This window comes from Protopterus annectens, chromosome 5.part0 (assembly GCF_019279795.1).
Source record: "Protopterus annectens isolate FY-2018-M chromosome 5.part0, PAN1.0, whole genome shotgun sequence".
NCBI lineage: Eukaryota > Metazoa > Chordata > Ceratodontiformes > Protopteridae > Protopterus > Protopterus annectens.
In genome coordinates this window covers 751,121,073-751,145,450 of record NC_056735.1, presented here as the reverse complement: position 1 = coordinate 751,145,450, position 24,378 = coordinate 751,121,073, and the positions used below count along the sequence as shown (strand labels likewise).

The window sequence follows — 24,378 nt, the reverse complement described above, 5'->3', positions numbered from 1 at the left end:
GAATTTTAAAAATAGGCAAATTTTTTTTAAAATAATTATTTTTTATTTTTTTTTTTTTAAAATTTTAATATTAATAATTAAAAAAATTTTTTTTTAATAAAAAAAAATTTTAAAAAAGAAAGGGGGAGGATAAAACCCCCCAATTTAAACCCCTTTTTTTTCCCCCCCCCCCCCCCCCCCCAAAAAAAAAACCCCAAGGGGGCAAATAAAAAAAAAAAAAAAAAAAATAAACAATACCTTTAGGCACAAGCAAATACACCTCAGAGGTTGTATAGGATAGAGTGGTATAGATAAGTTCAGCTAGTTCAGAGGGGATGGAGGAAGGTAATGACTGCAGTAGGTGAACACCAACATCTACATTTATAGTAGGTACAAAACTGTACTATGTTCATCGTGTTACCCTGCTGCAGTCATCACACTTGGGTTGAATCCCAAAGCTTAGGATGGGAGGTGGCGTTAAACAGGGTTAGAAGGAGCTAGTAGGCCCTGCAAAACTGCAGTGGCAAAAACAGCTCTAGTCTTGGAATATAGAGGTAAGTGATAGTGTTTGGTGAAGGTGTGCACTGAACTCCAAGTTGCAGCTTTCAGAATATCCTCGGTTGGCACTCCCCTGAGAAAGGCTGCTGATGTAGCTGTAGCCCTGGTGGAGTGGGACCTAATGTTAGCAGGTACCAGTTTCCCATGATGCGTGTAGCAGAAACGTATGCAATGCCCTATCCATTTAGAAATGGTCTGTTTTGAGATAGTTTTTCCTTGTGATACTGTAGCATAGGCTACAAAGAGCTGGTCAGAATTTATGAAAGCCTTAGTTTTATCCAAGTAGTAACGTAATTGCCTGTGAATGTCCAATGAGTGCAGCAGGCTTTCTCCTTTGTTCTGGGGATTTGGGAAAAAGGTGGGCAAATGAATGGTTTGGTTTAGGGTCACACTGGATACCACCTTTGGCATAAAGGAAGGGTTAGTTCATAGAGAGAGTCTGTCTTGATGAAAAATGAGGAAAGGCTCCACTGCCATTAGTGCCTGTAGCTCTGAGACTCTTCTAGCTGAGGTTATTGCAAGTAGAAGGGCAGTTTTCCATGAAAGAAATTTTAAATCAGCTGAAAAACTGGTTCAAAGGGCGGCAGTGTAAGCTTTTCCAGAACAAAGTTGAGATCCCAAGTAGGTGTTGGTGCCTCCTGGCGGTCTTATGTTCTTAGCCCCTCTGAGGTACTGTCTTAGGAGTGGATGTGAGAATAAAGGAGGATCCGTGTTGTAATGAGCTGAAATTGCTGAGGCGTGGATCTTAATAGATGAAAAGGAAAGACCTTTGTGCAACATCTCAGTTAAATATTGTAGAATCTGAGGAATGTTTGGATCAAGGGGATTTTGGCCTTTAGCCTGGTTCCAGGTGCAAAATCTTCTCCATTTGTCTGAATAGGTTTTCCTGGTGCTGGACCTCCTGGCCTCCAGAATGAGAGCCATAACTGCTTTGGATAGAGGTGTTGGCTGGTTGTTTAGGTAATTTGCCATGCAGCCAGGTTTAAAGTCTTGAGCTGGCTGTGTAGAATCTGATTGTCTCACTGGGTGAGCAGGTGAGGAATTTGTGGTAAAATCTATGTTTGGCCATGGGCCATGTTCCTTAAAATTGGATACCAATGCTGGCGTGGCCAGTCTGGTGCAATGAGTATTATTTGTGGCCTCTCTAATCTGACTTTCAGCATTACCTTTGCTAGAAGAGGCAGTGGAGGAAAGGCATAGACTGTTAATGTTTTCCACTTGAATGAGAGGGCGTCCACTTTCCAAGCTTGTGGATGGAATGTCCTTGTGCAAAATGTTTGAAGTTGGTAGTTTTGGAGGCTTGCAAACAGATCTATGTCTGGGCGTCCCCATTTTTGAGCTATCATTGCAAACACTTGTGGATCTAGTTTCCACTCATGTGGATCCATGATGTTTCTGCTTAAGTCGTCTGCCAATGTGTTTTTCTTTCCTGGCAGGAATTGTGCTTGTAATTGAACCTGGTAAGACAGTGCAGTGTTCCACAAGGTCACTGCTTGACTGCATAGAGGGTAGGAATGTGTGCCCCCTTGCTTGTTTATGTACCACATTATTGTGGTATTGTCCGTCTTTATTATTAGTTGTCCTGGGTGTAAGAGGTTCTTGAAAGCTGTTAGGGCATTCTGCACTGCTAGCATTTCTTTTTGATTGATATGCAGATGCCTCTGATCTGTAGTCCATTTGCCCTGAATGCACTGTCCTGCCATGTGTGCTCCCCAGGCATAGTCCGATGCATCTGTTGTCATAGTTTGCCTGGCTGTGGGTAAGGTGAAAGGCTGACCCTTGTTGAGGTGACATGCCTGTGCCCACCATAGAAACTCCTGTTGAAGGCAGGGAATGAGTGGTATCACTGTTTCCAAGCTGTGGCTGTGCTGAGTCCATATGCTTTTCAGGTACCATTGTAATTTCCTCATATGCAGCTTTGCAAATGGTATTAGTAGTATGCAAGATGCCATGAATCCCAAGGCCTGCAGAATTTTTCTTGCAGGGAGTTGCGTCTTTGTTGCCATTATTTTGAAATATTGAGTCAGCTGTTGTTTCTTGTCTGGCGTGAGATAAGCCATCTGGGCCATTGTATTCAAGCTGGCACCCAGAAATATTATGTTTTGTGAGGGCACTAGTTTTGATTTCTTTTTGTTTACTGTGAACCCTAGGCAACTTAGAAGGTGTTTGACAAATGCCAGATGCTTTAAAAGAATGTCCTTGCTTTCTGCTTGAATAAGGCAGTTGTCCAGGTATGGGTATATTTGAATTCCTCTTTGTCTGCAGTATGCAATTACTGGTGCCAGGCATTTTGTGAAGACCCTGGGCACAGTAGATAAGCCAAAGGGCAGTGCAGAGAATTGATAATGCATTGAACCTGCAATGAAGCGGAGGTATCTTCTGCAATTTTGTCTGATAGGGACATGCAGGTATGCCTCCTTGAGGTCCAACGTTACTAGCCAAGCATTCTTGCCCAGAATGGGAAGAAGCTGCTGTAGTGCTAGCATCTTGAATTTTGGTACTTGCAGATAGGTGTTCAGAATTGAAAGATCCAGAATGGGTCTCCATGTTTTGCCCTTTCTTGGGACTAGAAAGAATCTTGAGTAAAATCCTTGTCCTTGCTCCTGTGTAGGTACCTGTTGAATGGCTCTCATGTCCATGAGAGCTGTAATTTGTTTTTGTGCCTCTGCCCATTGATTTGGTGGCAGGTTTGGCATTCCTTTTATCCTTGGTAAGGTATGAAAGTGGAATCTGTATCTTTGAGAGACAATGTCTAGAACCCATTTGTCTTTTGTGATGATGTGCCAGTTGTCTGCAATAAATGCTAATTTTCCTCCCAAGGAAGCTGCCAGGAGAGAATTGCTTGGTAGTTTGAGGATTGAGTCATTGTGTTTGTCTTCTGCTAGCCTGGGGCCTGTCTTCTCCTCCTTTCTGGGTAGCAGTACCCCATTGGCGAGGTTTGTAAGGGCCTTGTGACTGACCTCTGCCCCTTGGGCATCTGTATTTGCCTCTCTGTGATCTGTCAGAAGCTGAAAAGGACCAGTTTTTCTTTGGCCAATTTCTGCTGAAACGAGGGGGTTGTACCTGCAAAAAATCCTTGACCGTCTGCATAGACTTTGCCTTATCCTCCATTTTCTTTAAAACCTCTTCTACTTTGACACCAAATAATACATTCTGCTGTAAAGGTGCATCCAATAATTTTGCTTTAACATGATCAGGAAGGGTTTGTTCTTTTAACCAAGCATGTCTACGTATGACAGAGCAAGTAACAGCTGCTCTACAGGAAGCTTCCAATGAATCAAATCCATATTGTAAAGTATGTTTGCCCACCTGTTCCGCTGCATGCAACAGATCCTGCATTTCCTTGAATTCAGACTGTTCAGTATGTGTGCTCATTTTTTGTTTTAATTGAGACATTAGGAATTGCTGATATTTCAGCATGTGAAACTGACAATTTAATGCTCTCATAGCCAGAGTTGCTGAGGTGTATATTTTCTTTCCCCATCTATCTAGGGCTCTGGAATCCCTTTCAGAGGGCACAGGATTTTTAGCCATAGAAGCTTTAGCTCCCTTAGGACCCTGGGAAATTGTTTCTGGGTCAGCCACAGAGCTTTTATAAAGGAATTTGTGTGAATCAGGTATTCTGTAGTATCTGTCTGGTTTGGCTGGAGCAGGAGGTAGAGAGTCTGGATTTAGACTAGACTCCAAGTAAACATCATCCACAATATCCAAAACTGGAGGGATAGCAAGAGGTCTGTGCTGGGGTAGTAAAAGGAACTCTCGGAGCCTTTTCTTAGAATCAGGGTAGTCCTGGCCTTCCCAGTGGAAATGTTCCCTCATGGTATGTAAAGTTTCCCCAAAGGAGTAGTCTTCAGGGGGAGATGCTGACAGAATAGAGTCTTCAGCATCAGAGTCTTCATAAGGTGGTGTAATCCTGTTCCTCAGAAGAATCTGAGGAAATTGAAACCTGGTCAGAGGAAGCATAATCCTCCTCTTGTCTTGGTCTTTTATCAGAAGGGGGAAGGGAACCCCTGATTAGGGTAATCAAATCTTCAGCCATCTTAAGCATCTGTTTCTTAGGCATGGGGCCTTGAACTGTAGACTGATGTACAGTCTTCTTTGGTTTTAAAGGAGTTTTAAGCTTAGCATAAGATTTAATGGTGAGTGTAGTCGGTCTGAAGACACCTTCTGCAACCAAAGGTGTTTCCACTGCACCGGGGTCTACTTCTGCTCCGGTGTCGGAAGGGCCTAAGGAAGATGGCTGCGTCGGCCTAGTAGACTCCGTTTGAGAATCCGCAGCTGTCTGGGGTTCCAGTTCTGCGGTCATCAGGGGCTGCGTAGGCGCCTCACTAAAAACTGGAGAACCGGCGAAAGGCCCAGCCGAGGCCTTGGAGTCTGGCTTGTTCCTAGGCTGCCTGTCCTTATCCTTGCATTTTTTATGCATACCAGTTGTCGGCTGCTCCGATGGCATGATATAATTAAATTTCCTACCAAAGTAATGTCGTGCGAAGTCAAAACGGCGTTTGATAGTTCGTTTATTAAACCTAGCACAAATCTGACAACCTGTGATGTCGTGGTCTGGGCCTTGGCAAGGAATACAATAGGAATGGAAGTCCTTATGAGGTATTTGCTTCCCACAAGAAATGCAATTGTTAACTTTTTCTGACATCGGACTGAGGCAAGAAAAGGTTCCCCAACTGGGTACTTAGCTTTATTGAAGACTTCGGACTGAAATTCGAATCAAAAATCTCAGGTATCGGCCGACCGGCACTTGCAAACTGCTTCTGCTTCGGGCACCGCGCGGCAAGAAAGACTGAAGAAAATGGCGTTGGATGCCTCTTATATACCCCTGGCACTCTGACGTCAGGGAAGACTCGACAGCAACCGACGCCGGACCAAGACTTTGGGACTCAGGCCGACTGCGGGACCGCCTGACGGCAGGATAACCCAAGTGTGATGACTGCAGCAGGGTAACACGATGAACATCAGGTAGTCATATAGCTTGCGTCAAGGGTGGTTCTGTAACTACCACAGACATGGATGAAAGGTTAGTATGCAAGATCACCCTGTATTTCTGGAATATAAGATAGGGCTATTTTGCAAATTAATTAAGCTCTGATACCTTCTTGATGACTGCAATTAGTAATGCTGTTTTCCAAGTCAAGAATTTAAGAATTTTGGGATCTACAGATGCTGCAGCTCAAAAGAAAGCAAGGTTAATTTTTCTAATACACAGTTCAGGTCCTACAGTCAGACAACATGCCACATAAGAGGCCTAAGGTAAAGGATGCCCTTTAGAAATTGTTTCACATTGTCTCACAGGCAGCCTGGATGCCAATGGAAATGACTGGTGACAGACAGGGAGGCAGTTATTTTCCACAAGTGTACCTTCAATGAGGTCTAAGCTAGATTTGTTTCAAACATCTCAGACAGAGACACTGGAGAACCACAGCCACACCAACCACTGTAGGGTGCTGGTTATTCCTTTTGCTCCAGTGAGAAAATGTTTTTCATTTGCTAGGTATGATTTCCTTGTATTTTGCCTACCATGTGATTTTGCCTACTATTTTTTACTGTATTTTACTGCTATAAACTAATCTGCACCATAGTACTGAGACTGTCTGCCTTACAGGGCCTATTAAATCACTTTTGTTTCTGCTACACTGTTTGTAAACGTTTTTTTAGCTCGTTTCACTGTGTGAAAGGTATTGACTGGAAATTTTCTCCATTTGTTAAGCATCTGTTTGTTTGTTCTGATTTCCTGCCAATGAGTGCATCATATAACTGATTTGTTTGCAGTTAAAAGCATTCTCTACAGTCTCCTTGCTTCTTTATCTGTTTAAAACTTTCATTTAGTGTCTCACTGCTGTTTTTCTGCTGTGATGAACATTTCTGTAGTGTTTTCTGTCTAAAATAGTGTAGCTAGTAGCTGTAGCATAGTTTCCCACTCTACCTCCCTATTTGTTCTTATATTTGGTAGCTTTGCAGTTGCCTGTCCCAAATGTAAATTTGATCTGAGACACTCCTCCCAGTCCAGTGTCATTAGCTCATTCTACCTAATACAGAGAGAACATTTGGGAAGGCCAACCCCTTAGTTTCTTAACCCTGAATTATCTCATTTCTCCCTTTCCACTTTACTAAAAAAACTTTCTTCAGCTACGTGAAGGCTGCCAGCCTAGCTAGCTAGAATTTTATAGATAATTCCATGTCATTTGTAAATATTAATATAATCCACAGGCTTGGTTTACAAATGTAAATAGAACTGTATGTTATGCTTAAACTATATGCTGTACTGAGCTTCAAAAATGTAACCACAGTGCACTCTGCTGGAAGAAAGCTGACAAGTCAAGTATTGTATGACTGTTTGATCTCAAGCTCGGAGACAGGATGTCTAGGCCAGGAAATTCTTTCTATTATCTTGTTTTAAGAGATAATCAAGAAACAAACTAAACTTGAATAACAATAAGAAAAACGGCCACAAATATGAAAATAAATACTCTTTTAATGAGCGCTTTCATCAGTAAATACACTTGACTTCATCAGATTACATAAAACATTGACATCACTTCATTTTAAAAGCCAGGCACCACCACATGACCACAATTAAAAACTTGATTAAGAAATAATAATAAAAAAAATTGCAAGACAAAACAAACTACAATAGTGTGCTTGTTCTTCACACTAACCCATATGTATAAATAAATAACAAACATCAATCCAGCAATTTGTTGATACACTAAGATAGTATAAAAAAGATATATTTTAAACATACATTGATCACATTTTCCCCTACACTTTGTAGTTTGTTTTATCTTGCAATTTTTTATTATTTCTTAATCAAGTTTTACATATATTTCAATGTTTAGTTTTAAAACATAGTGTAGCAATACAACCTGAATCCTGTAGAGGCAATACAGCTTGAGAAACAGTGTTGCAATACAATTTGAATCTTGTAGAGGAAATTAATTGTGGTCATGTGGTGGTGCCTGGCTTTTAAAAGGAAGTGATGTCAATGTTTTATGTAAGCTGATGAAGTCAAGTGTATCTACTGACGAACGTGCTCACTAAAAGAGTATTTTTCTTCATATTTGTGGTGGTATTTCTTATTTTCATTGATTTAAGGAATAATTATTAAGGTTTTGCATGCATAATGTATTTTATTGCTATGGCTTCCTGGGCAGGTGCAGCTTACTAAGAAATGCAAACTTTGAAAAACTCACAATAAAAATGCCAAAGGTGCCTTGGACTATTTAAGAAATGCAAATGTTGAGCTTCTGTGGCCGGGAAACTAAATCAGAACTGTTAAGAATGATGTAATCTGAAATGACTCAGCAGTACTGTGTTATCAATTTAAGACTTTCCCAGAGAGAAAGAGAGAGCATTTTGTCTGAAGAACATCAGCTCACCAGCACTTGCTTGCTCTACAAGTAAGATATTTATTTAGAAGAGTGATTTCTCTTAAAGATGGACAGAAATAGCCAGATTAGTCTAGCTGTTTTCTATATTTATATCAGACTATTATACTGTATTATTTTAAAGCATTTTACTGTGATGTCTGAACTCAGTAATGTTATTATATAGAAGTAATAAGATTTGTCTTATGTTTTTATTTATTATTAAATATTTTTAAACCTTTCAACTGTGGCTGTTTTGCGTAAAGGTAATGTATGCTCTCAGAGTACATTGTATGTATTCAGTGATTTTGTCCAAGGCACTCCAGTAGCTTTAGCCCTGGGTCACACACATAATTTGGATAACAGTAATATTACACAGTGAAAGTGGTCACCCTTTGGGAAGGGCCCTATTAGTAGCTGATAAGAGTAGTTGGTGGCAGTGATTATTACCTTATAGCCTGGCAGGAGGGAGCATAGCTGGAGAACCTGTGACAGCCTTCCCCAGGAGTGTCTGTGTGTATATAAACCAAATCTCAAAGTGTGCGTGTGTCAGCTACTTGGGCAGGGACATGAAGCACTGGTTGGACAGAGAGGGTACTGGAGGTTTGGCTTGACTACTCAGCTGGGATCTGAACCCTATACCTGTGCCAGTGGGGAGTCTTACTGGAGATCTGGAGAGAAAGGGAAAAATCAAACCAGACTGACTGTGATCTCTGTGTGCTCTTAAGGGAAATTGTACTTTACTATGCGTGTTCTTGTTATCCTTCTCAATGTTTACGCCCCTCACTGGTGCTAGTGGTGAGGATTGAGGCTCCTCTATAAATGGGCCAGTGCACGGACGTCACATATTTATTGTTAGGCAGTGGTGGGATATCCACATCAAATATTAATTGTTTGATAGTGGTGAGTTAGCCACATCACATACTAATTGGCTTGTAGTGGTGTGGATAGTAAATTCCTGTAGCTTGTGTACAGTGATCACTGAAGGTGTTTTTGTACTGTAAATTAGCCACACAGTGAATATTCAGAGTTCAGATCACAACTGTTTTATTTCTTTTGTTAGTTTAGTTAGTCAGGGAGAGCAGGCAAGCATGTCAGCAGAAGAGTATGGCAAGCTGACAAGGACCCAGTTGGCTGAGATGTGCCAGTCTAAGGGACTGGCGCATGGAGCCTGACTAAGGCAGACATGATTGCAGATTTGGTCACAGCTTCGTCAGAAAAGTGCAATCAGGATGATCATCAAACTGGCCATGGAGATGTACAACACTCAGAGAATGGACAGCTCAACCTTTCTGCAGAGGACTTAAAAATCCATCTGAAGCTAGAGACTTGAGTTGGAGGATAGAGATTTGGAAATGGAAGCTGAGAAGGAGAGGCAGAGGCAGCACGAGAAAGAGATGCTGACTTTTTGCCAGAGTCATAGAGGTATTGGAGAAGGGAGTAACCAAAATACAGCCCCATAATCCATTTACATACTGTGGGAGTAGAACCCACAGCCTTCTTCATCAAACACAAGTATACTACCGGTTATGCTACTAAGAATCCAAACAGACTTAACATAAACAGCCCTAAACTTCTCTTCCCCTGAAAAGCTTTGCAGCATAAGAAATCTGGAAAAAGCCAACATTTATTAGGGGGAGGAGACAAAAGCCCAAAACCAGGGAGTGGGGCACATTTTAAACATCTCTTGTATAGTCTTAGAAAATTGCTAGAATAAAATAACATTGCTTGTATAATCTTAGAAAATTGCTAGAATAAAATGTTTTGGTGTTACCATGAGTTTCCTGAAACATAGGAAGACGAACTTAAATGGCTATAATTATTTAATAAATTAAGTTGTTAATGATCTGCCAAAAAAAACACAAATTTTAAGAGAAACACACACCAAAGTATGAGGCAAACATTCCCGATACTCTGTGAAACTTTGGACAGTGGTGATGTGGGTAGAGAATTTAGGCTGTTGTCACCTGTAAGCAAGGTACAGGGTTTGAGCCTACGTAACCTTACACACACACACACACACACACACACACACACACACACACACACACCAGACTTTGAAAATGGTTTGAATGAACCTGTCCTGTACACACTGAACCTGGCACAATTGAATTTGTATGAACCTCAATGATAAATGTCAGCAGCATTGAATTAAAACAGGAATAATAATGTCAGCAACAGCACTGAATTAAAACACAACACAACAGACTTTCTGTTACAGAAGCAGCAGAACTGATTTGAATCAGCACAGCAGACTTTGAAAATGGTTTGAATGAACCTGTCCTGCACACACTGAACCTGGCACAACGGACTTTGAATTAACCTGTCCTGCACACACTGAACCTGGCACAGCGGACTTTGAATGAATCTCATTGAATTAGAACTGAACACAGCACAACAGAAAAATAATAAATGTCAGCAGAGCAGCATTGAATTAAAAAAGAATAATAATGTCACCAGCAGCATTGAATTAAAACACAACACAATGGACTTTCCGTTACAGAAGCAGCAGCATTGATTTGAATCAGCACAACAGACTTTGAAAATGGACCTCATTGAATTAAACACAGCACAACAGACTTTGAAAATGGACCTCATTGAATTAAATACAAACTTTTACTTAGAATGTCAGCAGCATTGAATTAAATTAAAACAGCACAATGGACTTTGAAAACGGGCCTCACTGAATTAGCATTAAACACAGCGCAATGGACTTTGAATGAACCTGCACACACTGAACCCGGCAGTGGCGCAACAGACATTGAATGAACCTGAATTCACAGCACAATGGACTTAAATGAACAACCTCATTAAGTCAGAATTAAACACAGCACAATGGACTTTAAATGAATGATCCTGCTTTCCATTTTACAGCACAACCGACAAACTCTGTTCTTAATAGTCCCTTACCTGGGAGCATGTGGAAACTGCTGCTGCTGACTATTAACTCTAAATTTTAATAAACTCTGCTGCTACTGCGCTGCTGATTGTTAAACTTTTAAGTAACACTGTCTGAATCTGAGTTACTCTATCTCCCTACAGTGCCACACACACCCTTACCTAGAGCAAAAGTTGGCTCGGCAGCAGATTTGAAGACAGCATTCTTCCCTCACGTTTCTGTCCGAAATGGCAGCAGATTTAAATCCAGCATTCTTCCCTTATAACCGACTGGCTGGTAGTGCTCTTCTTTCAAATTCTCGGCAAGGCACTTCCCGCCTGCTCGCAGCCAGCCAGAAATGATGACGTGAGCTCCTTGAGCTCACCCGATTGAGTTGGTGCTGACGGAGCCAGTGTCATCACGCATGTGATGACGTCAGCTCCGACAGCACGAAAAATAGAAAAAATAAAAAAAAAACAAAAGCAAAGAAATTGGAAAGGGGTGCCACTCAGGAATCGTGGCACCCCTTCATTTGGACCCCAAAACTCAGAAAAAAATGAGTAATTCGGGACGGTTGGGAGGTCTGACTGTAAAATCTGAGGGATATTTGGTACACACGTGTCAATGCCTTGTTCCTGGTTCCAAGCACAGAATCTCTTCCATTTTTCTGCATAAGATTTTCTGGTACTGGGCCTCCTGGCCTCCAAGATTACATCTATAACAGCTTTTGAAATAGGAGTGTTCTGAATGGCTACATTATCTGCCATGCTGCCAGATTTAAGGTCCTGAGTTGGCTCTGCAGGATCTGATTGTTTTGTTGGGTCAGCAAGTGAGAAGTTTGAGGCATTATCCATGTTGGACCTTGAGAGAAGCTCTTTAGGATTGGGTACCAGTGCTGGCATGGCCAGTCTGGTGCAATCAGTATCATTTTTGGCTTCTCCTGTCTGACCTTTAGGAGTACCCTGGGAAGGAGAGGCAGTGGAGGAACGGCATATACTGTCAGATTTTTCCAGCTGAAGGATAGGGCGTCCACTTTCCATGCTTGCTTGTGATAAATTCTTGTGCAAAATCTCTGCAATTGGCAGTTGTGAGGGGAGGCAAATAGATCTATGTCTGGGCATCCCCATTTCTTTGTTATCATGCTGAAGACTTGTGGATCCAGTTTCCATTCGTGGGGATCCATGAGGTTTCTGCTTAGTTCGTCTGCCAGAGTATTTGTTTTTCCTGGCAGGAATTGTGCTTGCAGGTGAAATTGAAAAGCCAGTGCTGTGTCCCACAAGGTCATTGCTTGTCTGCAGAGGGGGTAGGAATGTGTACCTCCCTGCTTGTTTATGTACCACATGACCGTAGTACTGTCTGTCTTTATCAGTAGCTGTCCTGGATGAAGCAGGTCCTTGAAAGCTGTCAGGGCATTTTGAACAGCTAGCATCTCTTTTTGATTGATGTGAAGATGCATCTGGTTTGCAGGCCATGTGCCCTGAATACATTTTCCTGCCATATGGGCCCCCCAGGCATAATCTGATGCATCCGTTGTCAGTGCCTGTCTGGCTGTGGGTAAACTGAATGGCAGACCCTTGTTGTGGTGACAGGCTTCTGCCCACCATCGAAACTCCTGCTGCAGGCAGGGAATGAGTGCAATTACTGTCTCCAGGCTGTGGCAATGCTGAGTCCAAACACTTTTTAGATACCATTGTAGTTTCCTCATATGCAGTCTGGCATATGGAATTAGTAGAATGCAGGATGCCATGAAACCCAAGGCCTGCAGGATTTTCCTTGCAGATAAGTGGGTTTTTGTTGCCAAGTTCTTGAAGTAAGAAGTCAGATGCTTTTGTTTGTCTGGCGTGAGATAAGCCATCTGGGCAGTTGTATTTAAGCTTGCACCCAGGAATATTATCTCTTGAGAGGGCACTAGTTTTGATTTCTTTTCATTTACTGTGTACCCTAGGCCAATTAGTAATCTTTTTACAAATGCCAGATGCTGCAGAAGGATGTTTTTATTCTCTGCTTGAATTAGGCAGTCATCCAAGTAGGGATATATCTGAATTCCTCTTTGTCTGCAAAACGCAATTACTTGTGCCAGGGATTTTGTGAAGACCCTGGGCGCAGTAGATAAGCCAAAGGGCAGTGCAGAGAATTGGTAATGTATTGAGCCAGCTATGAATCTGAGGTATCTTCTGCAAGATTGTCTGATTGGGACATGCAGGTATGCCTCTTTTAGGTCCAAAGTTACGAGCCAAGTCTTCTTGCCCAGCATGGGCAGTAGCTGCTGTAGAGTCAACATCTTGAATTTTGGAACTTCCAGAAACGTATTTAGTATAGACAGATCCAGTATTGGTCTCCAGGTTTTGTCCTTTCTGGGTACTAGGAAAAGTCTGGAGTAAAATCCTTGCCCCTGCTCTTGTTGTGGTACCTGCTGAATGGCCCTCATGTCCATGAGGGCTGTAATTTGTTTTTGTGCCTCTGCCCATTGATTGTGTGGCAGGTTTGGCATACCTTTTGAGCTTGGTAGAGTGTGAAAATGGAACCTGTAGCCTTGGGACCCTATATTCAGGACCCATTTGTCTTGGGTAACCATTTGCCAATTTGATGAAAAAAGTGCTAGTTTTCCCCCTAAGGGGGCTGCCAAAAGAAAAGTGCTGGAATCTGGCAGAGGAAAGTCCTTGGGACTGTTTCCTGTAAGGTTGTGATTTATCTTCTCCGCTTTTGGAGGTAGAAGCACCCCATTGTTTAGGCCTGTATGAGCCTTGGGGCTGAGATCTGCCTCTGGGACGCCTGTATCTGCCTCTTTGTGGTCTGTCTGACACTGGAAAGGACCAATTTTTAGAAGGCCAGTTCCTGCTGAACCTGAGTGGCTGTACCTGTAAGAAATCCTTAACTGTCTGCATGGATTTTACTTTATCCTCCATTTTTTTCCAACACCTCTTCTGCTTTAGCGCCAAACAAAGTATCATGCTGTAATGGTGCATCTAATAATTTTGCTTTAACTTGATCAGGCAGATTCTGTTCCTTTAACCAACCATGCCTTCTAATAACAGAACCTGTAACAGCGGCCCTGCAAGAGGCCTCCAGTGAATCATAACCACATTGCAAAGTATGCTTTCCCACTTGTTCAGCTGCATGCAATAAATCCTGCGATTCCTTGTTCTCTGAACATTCAATATTTGTCAACAATTTTTGTTTAAGCAGTGACATTAAATATTGCTGATATTTAAGCATATGAAACTGACAATTTAAAGCCCTTACAGCCAAGGTAGGAGAAGTGTAGACTTTTTTCCACCATCTGTCTAGAGCCCTAGAATCCCTATCAGAGGGGATAGGGTTTTTTGCAGTGGAAGCTTTAACTCCTTTGGGACCCTGAGATATAGTTTCTGGGTCAGCAGCGGGGTTTTTATATAGGAATTTATGAGAATCCGGGACCCTGTAGTATCTGTCTGGCTTAGCAGGTTCAGGGAGTAAAGAGTCAGGGGACAGGCCAGAGTCTGAAAATACATCATCTACAATGTCTAGAACAGGTGGAATAGCAAGGGGTCTGTGCTGAGGAAGTAGCAGAAAGTCTCTGAGCCTTTTCTTAGATTCAGAATAATCTTGGCTCTCCCAGTGGAAATGCTCCCGCATGGTATGCAGGGTTTCCCCAAAAGAGTAATCCTCAGGAGGAGAGGCTGAAGGAATGGATTCACCAGCATCAGAATCCTCATAGGGAAGCATGGAATAATCCTGCTCAGAAGAGGAATCAAAGGAAATATAAACCTGATCAGAAGAATTATACTCTGTCTCTTGCCTAGGCCTCTTATCAGGAGGGGGATGGGAGCCCCTGATCAAAGTAATTAGGTCTTCGGCCATTTTGAGCATCTGTTTTTTAGGCATGTAACTCTGAGTAGGAGAATGCTGTACTTGTTTCTTTGTCTTTAGAGCTGCTTTAGTCTTTGAAGCTGAAGATGGCTTAATATATAGTTGTGAAACACGATGAACATCCTTGGGTTAATGTTTTGAATGCAACCAGTGGGGCCATGTGGCATACAGATGTCCACAGAGGCAAGGTGGGGAACAAAAGGTAAAAGAGCCAGTAAGTGGGAAGGACAAAATGCCAACAGTAGGGTGTCTTGAGACAACAAAGGTGCCAAACTACCACAAGAGGTTATTGCCCTATCACAGTGAATTGCAAAGAGACAATTGCAGAGGGAGACACCACCTCTGACATAACCATTGTGAAGCCTGCAATGGTTACATAGGAGCACTAATTACCATGACAGGGGGGCCCTTGTGCTGAGTATTTGCAGTGGATTGCAGGAGGAGTCTGAGGGAGATCTGGTGACTGATCTCCTCAGTGAGGCTTGGACTGACACCTCAGTGGAACGGGGTAGCAATGTCCCAGCAGAAATATGAACAGTGTTACAGGAGTTTGGGGACATGTTCACCTGGAAAACAGGGTGCAACCATCTGGTGCAGCACCAGGTGGATACAGGACCCCAAATGCTTATTAGGCAGGCCCTTTATAGAGTGCCTGACAGAGTCAGACTCTGAGGGAGGAGATACAGGAAATGTTGGAACTAGGGGTAATTCAAGAGTCCAACAGTCCCTGGGCGTCCCCAATGGTGCTGGTGCCAAAGAAGGATGGCAGCACCAGGTTTTGTGTGGACTACAGGAAATTAAATAGTCACACAGAGTCAGATGCTTACCCCATGCCTAGGACAGATGAAGCCCTAGAGCAGCTGGGTGGGGCTAAGTATCTTATAACCACTGATCTTACCAAAGGTTACTGGCAGGTGCCCTTGACTCCCAGTGCTAGAAAGAGGTCAGCCTTTGTGACTCCTTTTGGCTTGTATGAGTTTACAAAGATGCAATTTGGGATGAAAAATGCCCCAGCAACTTTCCAGAGGCTGGTTGATCATATCCTAGCAGGAGGGTTTGCAATTGCTTACCTAGATTATATTACCATCTATAGCCATTCCTGGCAAGAGCACCTTCGACATGTCAGGGAGGCATGGCCTGCATCTGTTACCAAAAAGCAGGTGAGGTCATTCTTAGGGACAGTAGGGTACTACAGAAAGTCTGTCCCAGTTATAGTACCATAGCTGCTCCCCTCACAGACCTGACAAAGAAAAACAGGACAGATAAAGTACTGTGGACCACAGCATGTGAGCAAGCATTCCAGAAGCTTAAAAAAGTTTTGGGAGGACCCCCTGTGTTAGCCAGTCCAGATTACAGCAAATAATTTGTTGTGCAGATGGATGCTTCGAACCATGGGGTGGGGGGGCTGGACTTAGCCAGATTTCTTTAGAGGGAGAAGAGCACTCAGTGGTTTATCTCAGTTGTAGGCTTCATCCCAAGGAGGAATGCTATGCAGCTGTAGAAAAGGAATGTCTAGCCATAGTGTGGGTACTGCAGAAACTTCAGCCTTATCAGTATGGAAGGAAATTCACTGTAGTTACAGATCACAATCTCCTAATATGGTTACACTGAGCCAGCCAGCAAAATACCAAGTTGCTAAGACGGAACCTAGGGCTGCAAGCATATATGTTAGTGAAGCACCGCATTGGGATTAGCCATGCCAACTCAGATGGGCTCTAAAGACAGGGGAATGGGGTAAGGTATACTCAGATAGCCCTAACCCTCTCAAGAAAAATTTCTCAAGGGTCACTTGAAAAACTAGCTTGAGTTCTTGGGGTGGGGGGGGGTGAAGGCTGCCAGCCTAGCTAGCTAGAATTTTGTAAATAATTCTATGTCATTTGTAAATATTAATATAATCCACAGGCTTGGTTTACAAATGTAAAGAGAACTAAATGTTATGATTAAACTACCTGTTGTAAAGTACAGTTGTGTACACTTACCATAAATGAAGATGTTCGAGTGTATTCACTGTTGCAGTCATTACATTTGGGTAATCTGTTGGCAGGTTGCCCTCAGTTGGCCTAAATTCCAAAGGTTTGGGTCCTGCGTCAGTTGCTGTCTTCTCTTCCATGACGTCAGGTCGTCAGGGGTATAAAACATGCAGCCGACGCCATTTTCTTTAGTTTTTCTTGCCCCCGAAGTCAGGTGCCCCCAAAAGGTAGCAAAATTATAAATATAAATATATATATATATATATATATATATATATATATATATATATATGGTCTCTTCTGCTGACAGATTTCACTGAAAATTTGTTGACAGCTCATTTCATTGACAAAAGTATTCAAGGCATAAACCTGGGTTTTGCCCCCCTCCCCACTGTTGTGCGACTGTGGAGTTGTTATATATAGTTGGGGGGGTGTAAAGGCAGCCCCACCTAGAATGTTTGTCAATGAAATGAGCTGTCAACCAAATGGGTTTCAGTGAAATGGGCTGTCAGCGAATAGAAGTAGACCCATATATATATATATATATATATATATATATATATATATATATATATATATATATATATACACACATGTACACTCTATATATATATATATATATATTATATATATATATATATATATATATACACACACACACACACATGCATCAATATAAACTTTACATTTATCTACAAGCAAATACACCACATAGGTTGTAGAGGATAGAGAAGGAAAGATAAATTTCAGAATTACAGGGAGATGGCGGGATGGTAACCTGGACTGCAACAGTGAATACACTCGAACATCTACATTTATGGTAAGTGTACACAACTGTACTATGTTCTTCATGTTTCACTGTTGCAGTCATTACATTTGGGTAGAATCCCAAAGCTATGGTTGGGAGGCTGGAGCAAAACAGCATTAAGTGCGGCTATAAGGCCCTGCAGCACTGCAGTGGCAAAGCTTGCCCTGGACTTAGAGTAGAGAGGCAAATGGTAATGCTTTGTAAAGGTGTGAACAGAACTCCAAGTAGCAGCCTCTAGAATGTCTTTGGTTGGTACTCCTCTGAGAAAGGCTGCTGAAGTAGCTGCAGCTCTAGTGGAATGAGACCTAATGCCCTTGGGCACAGGTTTACCACGGTGTAAGTAGCAGAAACGGATGCAGTGGCTTCCACTTTGAAACTGTCTGCTTTGAAATAGCCTTTCCTTCTGATCCTGCAGCATATGACACTAGTAATTTCTCAGTTTTTCTTAGAGCTTTAGTTCTGCTCAGGTAGAATCTTAGCTGTCTGTGTATGTCCAAGGAATGCAGAATTATCTCCCCCTTGCTCTGTGGATTTGGATAAAAAGTTGGCAGATGAATTGTTTGGTTAAGAGCCACACTGGAAAGCACCTTAGGCATAAAAGTAGGATTTGTCCTCAGACACTCCCTCTCTGGGTAAAATCTGATAAAAGGATCTACAGCCATGAGGACTTGTAACTCTGAATCTCTTCTTGCCGAAGTAATTGCTAGTAGCACAGCTGTTTTCCATGATAAGAACTTTAGATCAGCGGTAGCAGCTGGTTCAAATGGAGGCAGAGTGAGCTTTTCCAACACATAATTGAGGTCCCATGCAGGTAATGGTGATCTTCTAGGAGGCCTTAAATTTTTGGCTCCTCTAAGATACTGCTTTAGTAAAGGATGAGAAAAGATTGGTGGCTCTGTATTGTAATGAGCCGAAATGGCAGAGGCATGGATTTTGACTGATGAGAAAGATATGCCTTTGTCAAGCATCTCAGTTAAGTATTGTAACATCTGAGGAATATTTGGTTCTGCTGTATCAGTTCCTTGTGGTTGATTCCAAGCCCAGAATCTCTTCCATTTGTCAGCATAAGATTTTCTAGTACTAGGCCTTCTGGCTTCCAAAATGACATCCATCGCAGCTTTACTGAGAGGTGTTGTTTGTATGTCTACATGATTAGCCATGCTGCCAGGTTCAGAGTCTGTAGCTGATTGTGCATGATCTGTTTTGCTGGGACAGTAGTTGTGGTCTTTGAGGCAAGGTCCAAGCTGGGTATTGGGACAAGTTCCTTAGGACTGGGTACCAGTATTGGCGGGGCCAGTCCGGGGCAATTAATATCATCTTTGGCTTCTCTTGTCTGACTTTTAGAAGGACCTTGGGTAGAAGAGGCAGAGGAGGAAAGGCGTAAACAGATAGGTTTTTCCAACTGAAGGATAGAGCGTCCACTTTCCATGCTTGTCTGTGATAAGTCCTTGTGCAGAATCTTTTCAATTGATAATTTTGAGGAGAAGCAAATAGATCTATGTCTGGGCTCCCCCATTTCTCTGTTATCATGCTGAAGACTTGTAGATTTAGTTTCCACTCATGAGGATCCATAAGGTTTCTGCTTAAATTGTCTGCCAGAGTGTTTTGTTTTCCTGACAGGAACTGAGCTTGAAGATGTATTTGGTAGGTCAAAGCTGTGTCCCACAGTGCCAAAGCTAATCTGCAAAGGGGATATGCGTGTGTGCCCCCTTGCTTGTTTATATACCACATGACTGTGGTGTTGTCCGTCTTTATCAGTAGTTGTCCTGGATGAAGTAAGTTCTTGAAGGCTGTTAGGGCATTTTGAACAGCTAGCATCTCTTTCTGGTTGATATGTAGATGCATTTGTTTTGGTGTCCATAAGCCCTGAATGCATCTTCCTGCCATGTGTGCCCCCCAGGCATAATCTGATGCATCTGTTAAGGTTTGGCTGGCAGGGGGTAGAGTGAAGGGCAGCCCGATGTTTTGGTGACATGCCTTTGCCCACCATAGAAACTCCTGTTGCAGGCAGGTAATGAGAGGAATCATTGTTTCCAGACTGTGTGAATGTTGACTCCATAAACTTTTTAGGTACCATTGAAGTTTCCTCATATGCAGTCTTGCATATGGAATTAGTAGGATGCAGGATGCCATGAAGCCCAGAGCCTGCAGAATTTGTCTTGCAGAAGACTGGGGTTTTGTTGCCATTAGTTTGAAGTAAGTAGTCAGTTGCCTTTGCTTGTCTGGCATGAGGTAAGCCATCTGGGCAGTTGTATCCAAGCTTGCACCAAGGAACGTTATCTTTTGAGAGGGTACCAGTTGTGATTTCTTTTCATTTATTGTGTACCCTAGGCATGTTAGAAGCCTTTTCACAAATGCCAGGTGTCGAAGAAGAGCGTCTTTGTTCTCTGCTTGAATGAGACAGTCATCCAAGTAAGGATATATTTGTATACTTCTTTGTCTGCAAAATGCAATTACTGGTGCCAGGCACTTTGTAAAGACCCTGGGCGCAGTAGATAAGCCAAAGGGCAGTGCAGAGAATTGGTAATGTATTAAGCCAGCCTTGAATCTGTGGTATCTTCTGCACGATTGTCTTATTGGGATGTGCAGGTATGCCTCTTTTAGGTCTAAAGTCACCAGCCAAGCATTATTTCTCAGCATGGGCAGAAGCTGCTGTAAAGCCAGCATTTTGAATTTTGGAATGGCCAGGTATGTGTTCAAAATCGATAAATCCAGTATTGCCTGCCAGGTCTTGTCCTTTCTGGGTACCAAGAACAGTCTTGAGTAAAAACCTTGTCCTTTTTCCTGTTCTGGTACTGTCTGAATGGCCCCATATCCATGAGGGACGTAACCTGTTTCTGTGTCTCTGCCCATTGATTTTTTGGCAAATCTGGCCAACCATTTGCCATTGGCAGAGTGTGGAAATGGAATCTGTATCCCTGTGATACAATGTTTAGTACCCACTTGCCCTGGATTATTAACTGCCAATTTTGAGCAAAAAGTGCTAATTTTCCCCCTTTGGGTGCTGCCAAAAGATAAGTGCTTGGTGTAGGCAGAGGGAAGTCATTGGGATTGCTTTCTGTAGGTTTGCGGTTTATCTCCTCCAGATTTGGAGGTGGAAGCGCCCCATTGCTTTGACCTGTATGAATCTTGCGCCTGGTATCTGGAACCCTTAGGGCATCGGGATTTACCCCTTTGAGCTCTGTCTGACACAGGAAAGGACCAATTTTTTGTAGTCCAGTGTCTACTGAATCTTGGTGGCTGCACTTGTAAGAAGTCTTTAACAGTTTGCATAGACTTAGCTTTGTCTTCCATTTTCTTTAAAACCTCTTCTGCCTTAATACCAAATAGAGAATCATGCTGTAAAGGTGCATTAAGCAATTTAGCTTTAACATGATCAGATAAATTTTGTTCCTTTAACCAGGCATGCCTCCTAATTAAAGACCCAGTAACTGCGGCCCTGCAGGAGGCCTCTAAGGAATCAAAACCACATTGAAAAGTATGCTTTCCAACTTGTTCAGCTGCATGCAATAATTCCTGCAATTCTTTATTTTCTGCACATTCTGAAATCAACATCATTTTCTGTTTCAACAATCCCATAACATGTTGTTGGTACTTAAGCATATGAAATTGACAATTTAAGGCCCTGATTGCCTAGGTTGCAGATGCATAAACCTTTTTTCCCCATCTGTCTAGTGCCCTTGAATCTCTGGCAGAGGGTGTAGGATGTTTTTGCTGTTGAGGCCTTAACTCCCTTTGGACCCTGTGAAATAGTTTCAGAATCAGCAGCAGGGTTTCTAAATAAAAAATTATGAGAGTCAGGGACCCTGTAATATCTGTCAGGCTTACTGGGAGCCGGAGGTAAGGAGTCAGGAGTCAAGCTTGACTCCGAAAACACATCATCCACAATGTCTAAAACAGGGGGAATGGCTAAAGGCTTGTGCTGAGGGAGAAGAAGGAAATCCCTGAGCCTCTTTTTTGATTCTGAGAAGTCTTGACTCTCCCAGTGAAAATGCTCCCTCAAAGTATGCAAGGTTTCTCCAAATGAATAATCCTCAGGAGGAGATGCAGATGGAATAGACTCCTCAGCATCAGAATCCTCATAGGGAGGTATAGATAATTCCTGATCAGAAGAGGAATCAGAAGAAATAGAAACCTGATCTGAAGATTCATAATCGGTGTCTTGCTTAGGCCTCTTATCTGGTGGGGGATGGGTACCCCTGATCAAGGTAATAAGGTCTTCAGCCATTTTGATAATTTGTTTTTTAGGCATAGAGGCCTGTGCACATGGCTCGTGCATCGTTTTTTTAGTTTTAGAAGTTGCTTTTGTCTTTGGTTTTGCAGCTGTCGTCTGTTTCATAAACAAATGTTAAGGTCTGAATACACCCTCAGAAGCCGGTGCCTGCTCAGCGGCTCCGGACCCATCTGAGGGAGATACAGCCATCAGTCCAATACCCTGAGTATCTTGCAGCATGCCGGACTCCACATGAGTGTCAGTAGAGGTCTGCGACTCAAAGGTAGCAGGTATCAGGGGCTGCGAAAGCACCTCACTGACTACTGGCAAACCGGCAACTGGCTTAGGAGAAGCTTCGTCATCGGTTTTTGATCTTGACTGCCTTTCTCTGTCCTTTTCTTTGCATTTTTTTATGTACTCCAGTAGTCGGATTGCTATCTGACGACATTTCTGGGTAGTTAAATCTGTTTCCAAAATACTTTGATGCAAAAATATACCGACGCTTAATAGTGCGTTGGTTATATCTAGCACAAAACCAACAGCCAGGCACGTTGTGATCAGGGCCTAGGCAAGGAATACAGTATAAATGGAAATCCTTATGAGGTATTTGCTTCCCACAAGTAATACAATTATTAACTTTTTCTGACATCAGTAAAAAGCAAGAAAAAAGTTTCCCCAGCGAGGTACTTAGCTTTAGGGAAGACTTCAGTCCTGCAACTCAAACTCGAATATTTCAGTAGTCGGCCGACCGGCACTTGTGAAATGCTTCTGCTTCAGGCACCGTTCGGCAAGAAAGACTAAAGAAAATGGTGTCGGCTGCATGTTTTATACCCCTGATGACCTGACATCATGGAAGAGAAGACAGCAACTGACACAGGACCCAAGACTTTAGAATTCAGGCCGACTGAGGGCAACCTGCCAGCAGATTACCTAAATGTAATGACTGCAACAGTGAAACACGAAGAACATCCACAGTGCACTCTGCTGGAAGAAAGTCGACAAGTCTAGCATTGTATATCTGTTTGATCTCAAGCTCAGAGACAGGATGTCTGGGCCAGGAAATTCTTTCTATAGTCTTGATTTAAGAGATAATTACTAAGGTTTTACATGTATAATGTCTTTTATTGCTGTGGCTTCCTGACCAGGTGCAGCTTACTAAGAAATGTACATTTTGAGTTTCTGTTTGCCTGGGAAACTAAATCAGAACTGTTAAGAATGATGTAATCTGAAATGACTCAGCAGTACTATGTTAATAATTTAAGACTTTCCCAGAGAAAAAGAGCATTTTGGATTTTGTCTGAAGAACATCAGCTCACCAGCACTTGCTTGCTCTGTAAGTAAGATATTTATTTAGAACAGTGATTTCTTTAGAGACAGATAGAAATAGCAAGATTAGTCTAGCTGTTTTCTATATTTATGTCAGACTATTCTACAGTATTATTTTAATGCATTTTCCTGTGATCTCTGAACTCTGTAATGTCATTGTGTTGAAGTAATAAGATTTGTCTTGTGTTTTTATTATTTATTATTAAATATTTTTAAACCTTTCAAATGTGGCTGTTTTGCATAAAGGCAATTTAAGCTCTTAGAGTACAGTGCTTGTATTCAGTGATACTGTCCAAGCCACGGTCACACTTACTATTTGGATAACAGTAATATTACACAGTGAAATTGGTCACCTATTGGGAAGGGCAGCCTTAGTAGCTGATAAGAATAGTTGGTGGCAGTGATTATTACCTTACAGCCTGGCAGGAGGGGGCATAGCTGGAGAACCTGTGCCAGCCTTCCACAGGAGTGTCTGGGTGTTTGTATATAAACCAAATCTCAACGTGTGTGTCAGCTACTTGGGCAGTGACACGAAGCACTGGTTGGACAGAGACAGTACTGGAGGTTTTGGCTTGACTACTCGGCTGGGATCTGAACCCTATAGCTGTGCCAGTGGGGGGAGTCTTAATGGGGATCTGGAGAGAAATGCCCCAGACTGACTGTGATCTCTGTGTGCTCTTAAGGGAAATTGTACTTTATTGTGTGTGCACTTGTTATCCTTCCCAATGTGCACCCCCCTCACTGGTGCTAGTGTTGAGGATTGAGGCTCTTTGATTACTGGGCCAGTGCACGGGTGTCACAAGCTTCTTTTACAGTATTTGTGTTTTTTCCTCCTACTCTATCACCTCATCTTGGTTTTATTGCTACTTGCTCTAAAGTGTTCAATTGCATCTTCTCTGCTGCATTTATTACTGCTTGTTTTTAGTATATTTAAATGTTAAGTGTTATTCTAAGCCTCTCAGTTTTGGTTTAAGCACTTGGGATTTAGACCTACCCCTTACCTCTCCCTGCCTCTCTCCCTCAGATTCTGACAAATATGGATGGACATCTTCCTACGGTTTCTCCAGCCAGCCTGGTTGATATGGGCATCCTGAGACAGTATAGCAACTGCCTCATGTACATGGACAACCATCTACTACTACCACCTAGGAACACAATCTGTGAGAGATTGAATTACATAAAGAAGCTACAGTCTATGCTCTCACCCTCACAAGACAGTATATCTGGCACTGAGAAGGTTGTCAACACAATCACTACACCTCAAACACCACCCACAACTACACGACAAACCCAAACAAAGGAGACCTCAGAGGCAAAAAACACATGAGAACTCCACAACCCTCCACACCACATACCATGCATAGTCCACACACCAGTGTCTCACAACCACTACAGCCTAAATCCCACTTTTAAGGAGATCCCCT

The 24,378-nt window shown here is 42.4% G+C and overlaps 1 protein-coding gene across 1 annotated transcript in view; it reads right to left on the bottom strand.

Annotated features, from left to right (window-relative positions):
* Positions 1 to 24,378, bottom strand: part of MSANTD4 (Myb/SANT DNA binding domain containing 4 with coiled-coils) — a 268,707-nt gene that overhangs the window by 166,917 nt on the left and 77,412 nt on the right. The gene's annotated exons all lie outside the window — the stretch shown is intronic.